This window comes from Mobula birostris, chromosome 13, assembly GCF_030028105.1.
Source record: "Mobula birostris isolate sMobBir1 chromosome 13, sMobBir1.hap1, whole genome shotgun sequence".
Taxonomy (NCBI): domain Eukaryota; kingdom Metazoa; phylum Chordata; class Chondrichthyes; order Myliobatiformes; family Myliobatidae; genus Mobula; species Mobula birostris.
The window spans coordinates 66,331,831-66,342,947 of NC_092382.1; the positions used below are offsets into that span (position 1 = coordinate 66,331,831).

Here is an 11,117-nt window from a genome sequence, read left to right on the forward strand (position 1 = left end):
TCGTCAGTGACTGCTTTGTAGTGAGATCGGAGACAGGATTCTCGGCACCAGAATCTGTGAGGCGTTTCCTGTCCAGTCTGGAGATCACATAAAGTGAGAGTGATGGACACGGAGAGTAGAAACTGTCGTTTTTATCAGTGACACGATCAATGACCACAGGAACGTTCGATGTCAGACGCTTAGTGACTTCCAACACCATCTCCGACAGTCTGGTAGTTACAACAGGATCTGCATCGTGGCCCAAGTTATCAGTATCAGGACTGCACTAGGACAGCGCAAAATAAACTGATTTATATCCGTTCTCATATCACTTACCTACCAGAATATTTAATTCAACATTAAAACCTTTGTGAAACGGAAAATTGAATGCCCCTTCTGTGTGAAAACAAACAGGAACTGAGAAACAGGGCGGAACTGAGAAACAGAGAATGTACGACCAAATTAATATGGCTATAATATATATAGGCATCTACAAGTCTCGTGAGACCATGAATTTGCACCTTGGAAAGCTTCCAGGGCGCAGGCCTGGGCAAGGTGGTATGGAAGACCGGCAGTTGCCCATGCTGCAAGTCTCCCCTCTCCACGAAACCGATGTTGTCCAAGGAAAGGGCACTAGGGCCGATACAGCTTGGCACCGGTGCCGTCGCCGAGCGATGTGTCGTTAAGTGCCTTGCACAAGGACACAACACGCTGCCTCAGCTGAAGCTCGAACTAGCGACCTTCAGATCACTAGACCGAAGTCTTAACCACTTGGCACGCACCAACACATAGAGTTCGTCGGCTGTATTACCGACGAACAAAAACAGTCCGAGGGATTTAAGGAAACAAATTTGGAAATTAAAAACATCGCACTCTGTTTGAAGAAACATCAGGTTGTTATAACAGATAGTTTTTTTTTTTAATTTCCAATTATTCACTGAGAATACTGTAAAAGGACTGAATGTGATAGAGTTTGTCTAAAGTGCTTCCTTCATATGTAGGTAAAAGTCCTGCAGAGAGACCATGCGGTATTGGATCTGCTATTGAGGAATGCTACAAGGGCAAGTGACATAGGTTTGTCACAGTGCAGCGTAGGGCACTGAGGGAGAGTGTGAGAGGACAAAATGAACTGGGAATACAGATAACTTGTGAAGGTGGTGTCACAGGTGGATAGGGACGTAAATAATGCATATATCGCATGGCTGACATAAATCAAAATATTCAGTCCAGAACTGTTTTCTGCGTGCTATTAAGTCCCGAAGATGTGAAGTTATACTGATGACCCCTAAGATGGAGCAATGTTCGCAGTTTTGGTCATCCACTGACAGAAAAGATGTATGCAAGTTTGAACGAGTACAGAGAAACCTGTTCCAAATAATTTTGCTTTCGGGCCTGGAGGAACTGATTTATAGAGAACGATTCAATAGGTCAGGACTGTATTCTTGGCAATATAGATGACGGAGAGGAGATTTAATTGAGGTATACTAAACAATGAGGGCTACAGGACGTGCAAATGCCAGCAGGCTTGTTCCAGTAAGGATGAGTGCCCGTGGACCAAAAGTTATGGGTCATATGGTGGAAACTGAGAAGTTTAAGATGAACATGAGGTAAATCTTCTTCATTAAGAGGAACGTGGGAGTGTGGAACGAGCCAGCAGCTCAATCAGTGAATTTCAAAGTTTAAGAGAAGTTTGATAGGTACATGGATAGTAGGGGTATCGAGATTTGTGACCGGTGCAGTTAGATGGCAGCTGGAAGTTTAAATGAACTTTAGATGAAACGAAGGCCAAAAGCACCTGTTTTTGTGCTGTCATTTTCTATGATTACATGACATGGTGCTGAGCATGAGGCTGCTAACTCTCCATGGGCTCCATAGAAGACTGGCTGACTGGCAGGAGGCAAAGACGGAATAAAGGCGGCGTTCCCTGGTGGCATGTAACAAGAGTTCGAAGTTAATGCTGATTTTGCCAACATATCAATGATCTGGTTGGACAGATTCATCTCTTTGTTTGCCAAGTTTGCAGATGAAACAAAGATAGGTGAATAAGCAGCGAGCGTTGATATTGCATGGTGTTTGTACAGAAATTAGACAGATTGGGAAAACGATTAAAGAAATGACAAATGGTATATAATGTAGGAAAGTGCATGGCCATCCACGTTGGTGGAAGGAATAATGGCGTGGACTGTATTCTAAATGGGGAAAAGAAACGAAAATAGTAATGCTAACGGAACGTCGGGGTGCATTGTTCTCTAAACGTCCCTGAAGACATTGATAGTGTGGATCTGACGCATTCATCGGTAGGAAAGCCAGAGCTTTTTTTGCTCGCCCAGCGCTGTATGGTTAACACGAGGGGTCATTGATTTTAGACACTTGGAGGTAGGTACGGGGGGATGTCAGAGGTAGGTTTCTCGCAAAGAAACTGGTGGGTGCGTGGAATGTACTGCCAGCGACGTTGGTGGTCGCAGATACAAATAAGTATTTTAAGAGACTCGTAGATAGCTACATGGAGCACAGAAAAATAGCCGGCAGTTCTAGAGTAGTCTGCATGGTCTGCACAGTCTTTTGGGCCGAAGAGCCAGTAATGTGCTGTAGATATCTATGGTCTATGTTAACTTTCAGGATGAGTCGGTGGTAAGGAAGGCACGAGCCACGTTAGCATTAATTACCAGCGATCGAGTAAGGATGTAATGCGGAGTCTTTAGAGGGTAATGGTTAGAACTCCCTGGAGCATTGTGGGCAGCATCGGGCTGCTGTGTAGTAAAAAAAAAAAAAAAAAAAAAAAAACAACTGACATTGTGGAGAATCCAGAAGAGATAATTATACAATGAAAGGAAAGATAAACGTATGTGGATCATTTGATGGTGCTGCGCCTCTACTCGCTAGTGTATAGAATAAAGAGGGCGGAGCTCATTGTAATCTATTGATTTTTTTTTAAACCTAGATAAAATGGATCTGGAGAGGATGTTCTTATCATAAGGTAGTCCAGGACTAGAGGGCACTGCGTCATTATGGTGGAACCTTTACAAGGAATAGAAATCAGAAAAAAAATACCCGCAACGAGAGGGTGGAGTTCATTTTCGGCAGAAGGCTATGCAGGTCATATCGTTTATTATTTTTAAAGCAGAGGATTTTTGATGAATCAGAATATCAAATGTTACGGGGAGGAACAGGAGAATGGGGTTGATATGGATAATCAATCAGCCATGATGGCAAGGCGGAACAGACACAATGGGCAAGATTCTGTTCCGATATCATATGTTTCTGTAGATGTCTGCTGTGGACCTCAAAGCACCGTCATCAAAGACATGCATAATGACCTTCGCGCTAACAGATGACTGTAATATGGTGGTACGAAATGGCATGCAATTCATTACCACAAAATTGATTTCACCAATGAAAAAGTTCAGCGGAGGTAAATCATTGGACAAGGGACCTAATGATGACCAAACAAATAATTAATATGGTAGGCATTAAATATCACATTTTGTTATTTTGCAGTGATATCAAGAATTACTCAAACTTTTAGAGGGATTGTGGATCGGAGCAGGTTTGGGAAGAAATCCGCATACGATTACATCACATTTAGCAGGTTAAATCTTGGAGTGAACCACCTTTATCGGAAAATTGTTCATTATCATCATTGCTATTATTGTTAATAATAATAACAACAATAATAATTCTGCAAGCTCAAAGGGAAGAATGTTATTTATTCTCCAAATCTGAAATCTGGGCATTGTACAATGGTTTCGTGGATAAGGAACCTCAAGTGTGAAAATAGATGCAGTTTGCGATAAGTAGCTACAGCTATTCATCGCAAATAGGGAATCTTACAAAATCGTGCTTTCATTATTGATACGGTTTGCGCATCTGTTTTGATTTGTCCGACAAGGAATAATTGTCATGAAGATATGTAAGTTAACAGGAAACATTCGGCATGAGCAAACTTACAGTACAGCCCAATCCCTCGAATCAGATTGTGTAAATGGAAAATTAGACGTGTTTTTTTATTAAAAAAAAGAAAGCTATAAAATATTTGTCGCGACTTTGCTATATTAGGAGCAAGCTTTCAATGGAACTGAATAAAGAGAGCAATATAGGTGGAAAGAGAAGAGAGGCCGAATACGATGGACCTTCAGAAACATTTGCACTCGACGCAGAAAAAAAAGTAAAGATTGCAAAGCTGTGACGTGAGAACGACACAAGCATATTTTCTTCCTTCAATTGGACACATCTGCACAATAAGGAACATTTTCTCTTTTATATTTATACTAAACATCACAGTGCACACAGATATGTTAAAACACAAAGAAGAGAACATTTGCAGATGTTGGACATCCAAGCAACACGCACAGACAAGGCTGGAGGAACTCAGCAGGCCTGGCAGCATCTATGGAGGGAAAGTAAACAGTCGACGTTTCGGGTCGAGATCTTTCAGCAGAAGTGGTCTGATGAGTTTCCCCATCAGCTTGTGTGTGTTGAGAGGTGCGTAACTCTCGCTTCGGCTCGCGGCTTAATTTAGGGGGTGATAGCCTCCGGCCCAACCAAACTTAAGAAATCTCGTTTGGGTGGATGCTGCGTGATGTGTCCCCTATTACAAATCAGTACCTCGAAATAATGAACAGTACACAATATGCGATTAAACGATTAAGCTTTATAACTCTTACTTTGACTATATGGTTAGAAAAGAAACGAAAAAGAAGGGGAAAAGGGCCCAATCTTATTAAATAGTATATTGCGCAATGTTGGAGTTCACTGATAAGTCAATCGTCCACCATCGACCTCCTCCGATCGTCACTGCCCTTCGGACCCTCGCTCCGTCCACCTCGTCCGGTGGTCTACCAACTCTCTCCATTAGCGTCTTCTCTCCTCATCTCTCACCCACTAATGACAGCGAAAATCTCTCTTCCAGCTCAGAAGAAAGAACAACAGCATTGTAACCCCGTTTTCATTAGTCATAACGCAAACATTGCTGCTACAGAGAAACCATTACATTAGCAGTGAAACATTGCAGCATGTTACACAGCAGAGAAACCCTGCAGCCTGTTACAGGTGTATTAACGTTTATTTTTTTTCAGAGCAATTATCAAAAAAGAAAAACACTGACAATACCACTGCTGAACACTCTGGCGACGACATAGCTAAATCAGATTCACGACTCACCACACTGATAACGTTTTGTCTGGCCAGGCTGATGACCCTAGACATATGATGGTATTAGAAACTAATGGAAATATGTTTCGATAAAGTGAGATATTCCATAGGATATTGACGGGCAACATTTGCACTCATTGTAGAAATATATGGAAGTTCACCAGGACAGCAGTTTTGGCAAGGACTTAACAACACTTGAAATAAACGTAGACAGCCCATGGATAGGAAATGGAAAGCGTATATAGGCCAATGGTCGGCAAGTGAGGCTCTCTTTTTCGGCGGGACAATTTACCGGTGGGCTTGCGCCCGGGCAGATTTTAAGACTCGGCTCAACCCTTGAACTATGCCCAGTATCGAACATCCTGCGCATGTAACTTATTTCAGTTGCATTGCAGTATATCGCGTGGAAGATAAATTGAGAAATCCATTGCAATACAGCACAAACAGTTCATATTACGAGTAACTCCAAGGACAGATAGAAAACGAGATATGCTGTATCTGCGTTAAATCGTATCAACTTATCCCACCTTTTTTAACAGCTAAGCAGCATTGACTGCCATGGTATAGAGAAGTTTTGCCAGGTCTGTCAAGGGACGGAATTGAGTGTAGTTGCTATTACTAAGAGACGGTACTTGGAAAGTTGAATGCTTTGACGATGCATCGCTCACGTGGATCGGATGCATTACACAGCAGAATTCCGAAAAAGTTAGATGACGAAAATGTTAAATACATCAGTTGTGATCTTTCAACAATCACTGTCTTTTGGAAAGGTTCCAGAGAACTGTGAAATATTCTTTAAGAGGCGATGAAGGCAAAATAAATAAATAGATAGACAGATAGACAGATAGATAGATAGATAGATAGATAGATAGACAGATAGACAGATAGACAGATAGACAGATAGACAGATAGACAGATAGACAGATAGACAGATAGACAGATAGACAGATAGACAGATAGACAGATAGACAGATAGATAGATAGATAGATAGATAGATAAATAAATAGATAAATAAATTAACTAACTAACTAACTAAATAACTAACAGTGAGCCAGCGTAATCTCCGTTGTTGCAAAGATATGGGAGCCCATTATTAAGGAGAACTTTCCTGGTACGTGGAAGCACAGGATAAAATAGGCCAATGTGGGATTTGTTGCCCGGCAGAGAAATCTGTTAGAATTCTTTGAGAACGTAACAGGCAGGTTAGAGAAAGGGGACTCGGTGGATGTCGATCACTTGTATTTTCAGGAAGCCTTTGACAAGGTACCGCACATGAGGCTGCTAAACAGTACAAGGGTACATGGTATCACAGGAAGAACACAAAAATGGGTAGAAATTTGGGTGACTGGCAGGAAGCAAAGAGGGGGAGTAACATTGGCTTATTCTGGGCGGCTGCCTGCGGCTAGTGGTGTGCCGTAGGGATCGGTGTTGGGACTACTGACTTTCAGATTACAGTTTAATAAATGAGATGTCAGAATCGATGGTTCGGTAGCCAGGTTTGCGGACGGTATGAAGACAGTCAGGAATGGGGAAGAAGGGAGTCTTCTGGGATTAAAGGAATTGGCAAAGAAGCAGGTGGAATATCGGGCAGGAAACTGTATGCTCATGCACTTTGGTATAAGAAATAAAAGTTTATATTATTTCCCAAACGAGGCGAATATTCAGAATTCGGAGATACAAAGAGAGTTGGGAGTACTTGTGTAGGGTAACGTAAATGTTAACGCGCAGGTTGTTTCAGTGGTATGGAGAGAAAATGCAACGGTAGCATTCGTTTCCAGAGAGTTGAAATATAAAAGCAGAGGGTGTAACGCGGAGGCATTATAAGATAAGAAAAAGTGTACTGGCATTAGAAAAGATCGAGAAAAGATTCATGGGAATCATCGACGGAATGAAAGATTTAACCCTATGAGCAGCCTTTGATGGCTCGGAACCTGTATTCGCTGGAGTTTAGAAGAATCTCGGGCTAACTCTGAAACCTATGAAATATTGAGCCGACTAGAAATGTACTTGGAGATGATTCCTGAAGTGTAGGGGTTCGAGAGAGAGAGGACAGAACCTCTGGATAAAAGGACGTGCCTTAATAACAGAGAGAAGATAGAATTTATTCATCCGGAGTATGTTTAATCAGTGGAATACATTGCCGCAGAAGGCAGTGGAGGCTAAATAATTGTGTATATTTACAGTGGGATGTTACAGCTTCTTGATTAGTCAGGGTTTCAAGGGTTATTGGGAGCAGGCAGGAAAATGGTGTTGAGAAGGGTAATAAACCAGCCATGATGAAATGGCCGATATTGATGAGCGGAAGGTTCTAATTCAGTCCCTACGTCTTAAGGTCTTGTGGTTACGTTTGAATGAAAGCGCTGTGCGTCCCTCTGCGTGTGCAAGGTACCATAAGAAATAAATTAAGACTTTTTACTTGTTTTTTTGTTGATTTACAGTAAAGCAGCATTCTAAATATGTTCGTCTAAAAAACCCACGAGATTACAAAATCATTCGAAGTTGGCTGAAAAATCACTTTGAAATACAGTAGAGTATAAATTTCAGAAAGCACTCAGCGATCTCACTGTGAATCGGTTTACACAGAACTGGACCGAACCCTTTCCCTTACAAGCAAGCTTTTTATAAACATTTACAAGTCCGTGAAATGGTATCTGACTTTCTCAAACCATTCCCACATTCCTAACTAGTGCTACCCCGTCGTACGGCCACCATATTTCTCACACGTTTATACGCACAGATGGTACGTTAAATGATTTTTGACATACAGTACATAACTCTTTCCTTACACGGGTCAATGTGAAGAAACAACATAATTTATTGTTAATTTACAATTTGTCTCTCTGCTCTGGATATAGTTAACTGTACAGAATTTTAACCTCTCAATTATCACTGTCCACATCTGGAACGCATCTGGCCGTTCAACAATCCTGCATGGCCAATATCGAAGGCGCTTTACGTCCAGCTCACTGCTCTACATCCCACCAGCAACAGTGCAGTTTCATGTCGTCCACAAACAGACAATGTGTCCACACCATGACACGGTAGTTTAGCGGTTTGCATAAGACTACTAAAGCTGCCGCTGCAAGATCGGGATTCAAATCCCACAGCTAACTGCAAAGAGTTGTTCGTTCTACCCCTGACCGCGTGGGTTTCCTCCGGGTGATCCGGTTTCCACCAGCAGTCGAAAGTCGTACGGTTTCGGGTTAATGAGTTGCTGGAATGCTATGTTGGTTGCGGACACTTGCGGGCTGCCCCGGCACAACGTTCGCTGATTTGACTTGTCGCGAACAGCGAAATTCACCTGATGTTTAGATGTACATGTAACACAATGAATCTAATATTGAAATACTGCACTTCAGCTTCAAAGTTCTCACCGTACACTGCAAAATGCTATGCTGGGTACGGAACTCCACGAAAGCAAACTTGTCACTTCTTTCTATCCAACAGAATGCCCTCATTTCCCTTTTCCCTACTTCGGTTCAATCATCTAACAATGACACCTGTAGGTTGGTATTCATGCAGACTAAATTTATGGAAACTTTCCAAAATACTTTTGAGTACCACCCTTTGGGTAACAAGGTCCCCCTTAACCATTTCACATTTCGCCCATAAACTATGACTTCTGGCTTCAACTTCAATGGAAAAGGCCTGTTTGCATTAACGCTGTCTATACCCCTCATAATTTCGTTTAGCTGGTTTGCTCTAATTCGCTGGTTTTCTCAGTTCCTTTGTGAAACTACGAGGTTACGTTTGCCACACTCTGCTCGGCAAGAATGTCTCCAGTCGTGAAAAAAAAATTGGAAGGTGGTCATCTACTTAAACTCAATTATCCATGCTCACTTTCTGTATCCCACTTCGATGTTACTATTGAAAGAGCTGAATTTCAATAATACAAAAAAACAAAAGATTGTAGGAGCAGGGATTTGCCAGTCAGCTTATCAACACTCCCTATCGAGTCCAATCCAATCTATATGTTCACCAAACCAAATCTTTCACCGTCCGCTCTAAAGCTGTGATCTCTAGTTGTCGTCTCGCCTAACCTGAGGTGGGATAGATTGCAGGCAGTGACCTGTATATATATAGCCCTCATAATTTTCTATACATCTAAATATCTTCCCTCATCTTCTGAGCTCCAATGTCTGAAGTTCTAAAAATATATCAATCAGGGGGCTCGTCCGGGATTTGAACCCGGGACCTCTCGCATGTTCGCAAATTCAGGCCCAAAGCGAGAATCATACCACTAGACCAACGAGCCCGTTCTATATTGATGACATAAAAGAGCTGCCTTTCATTTTCTCAAACCTCTTCGTCAACTCATCTGATGGTAACTTTACGACCAAAGCAGATCAAAGAGCAAAGCTCAGTACGACGCACTGCAGGCCCTTCGGCCGACGAAACTCTGTCACCTATGTAGCCCAACTCTGTCGTCAATATAACTATTCCCTCCCACAGAGCCCATAATCTGCTATTATCACGACAGACACCAAGTATCTTTTCAATGTCCCTATTGTTTCAACCACGACGGGCAGTGCGTTCCCAGATCCCACCACATTGTGTACAAAAAAAAACCTCTGACCTAACCTTTCCACCACTGATCTTCAACGTATGTACTCTCCTATTGGCCGTTGTCACCCTGAGGAAAAGATGCTGTTGTCCAGCATGCCTGTATCTCTTGTAATCTTACACACCTCCATCACGATCCTTAACTTCGAACAGAAAAAATCCAGCTCCTTCACTCTTCGCTTACAAGACATGCTCTAATCGCGGCAACGCTCTGCTGAACCTCCTGTGCACCTTCTCCAGCGGACTTTTTCCAACCCTCCCCCCAGACAGATGTTCCGATCAACCATTCCATTTAGCAACACCACACCTCCCGCCAAGCCACTTCTATCTAACACCCCAGTCACTGCACCACAATATAATCAAATCAAACCACATTTCTCTCAAAGTGTTGACACTGTGAATACACGCTGGTTTCACAGAAACATAGAACATAGAATAGTACACTACAGTACAGTCCCTTCGGCCCCCAATGTTGTGCCGACCCTCAAACCCTGCCTTCCATATAACTCCCCACATTAAATTCCTCCATATACCTGTCTAGGAGTGTCTTAAATTTCACTAGTGTATCTGTCTCCACCACTGACTCAGGCAGTGCATTCCTCGTACCAACCACTCTCTGAGTAAAGAACTCCAATATCCCCCTTGAACATCCCTCCCCTTACCTTAAAGCCATGTCCTCTGGTATTGAGCAGTGGTGCTCTGGGGAAGAGGCACTGACTATCCACTCTGTCTATAAATCTTAATATATGGTATACAAATATCATGTGTCCTCTCATCTTCCTTCTCTTCAAAGAGTAAAGCCCTAGCTCCCTTAATATCTGATCATAATCCATACTCCAAACCAGGCAGCGTCCTGGTAAATCTCCTCTGTACCCTTTCCAATGTTTCCACATCCTTCCAATAGTGAGGCGACCAGAACTGGACACAGTATGCCAATTGTGGCCTAACCAGATTTTTATAGAGCTGCACCATTACCTCGCGACTCTGAACTCCATCACTCGACTTATGAAAGCCAAAACCCCATAAGCTTTGTTAACTATCCTATCTAACTGTGAGGCAACATTCAGGGATCTGTGGACATGTCCCGCAGTACTCTAACCAGGAACTTTACTTTATATATAGTTTTTTTTAAATGATTCATCATCGGTAGCTGTTGTTTCTGTTGCATGTTGTCCCAACAGTCGACGTCAATTCCAGAATGCACGTATCGGCGAAATTGTTAATCATTGATCCTTCATCCCTGATGCTTCCTATTCTGAGACGAGCTGAACTAGACACAATATTCCAAGCCTGGTCTCACCAGAGTCTGACAGTGTGACATTACCTCGCTGCACTTGAACTCAATGAAGGTCAGCGCACCACGTGACTTCAGGACCACCCACTCTACTTGCTCCGAGATATGAGTCTTATGTCGATCCTCGAG

At 42.5% G+C, this 11,117-nt stretch overlaps 1 non-coding gene across 1 annotated transcript; it reads right to left on the reverse strand.

Moving 5' to 3' along the window:
* Positions 1-9,298: 9,298 nt before the first annotated feature.
* Positions 9,299-9,386, reverse strand: trnap-ugg (transfer RNA proline (anticodon UGG)). The gene is given in 2 exon segments: positions 9,299-9,334; positions 9,351-9,386. It is a non-coding gene; the product is annotated as a tRNA-Pro (tRNA).
* Between the last annotated feature and the right edge of the window lie 1,731 nt (positions 9,387-11,117).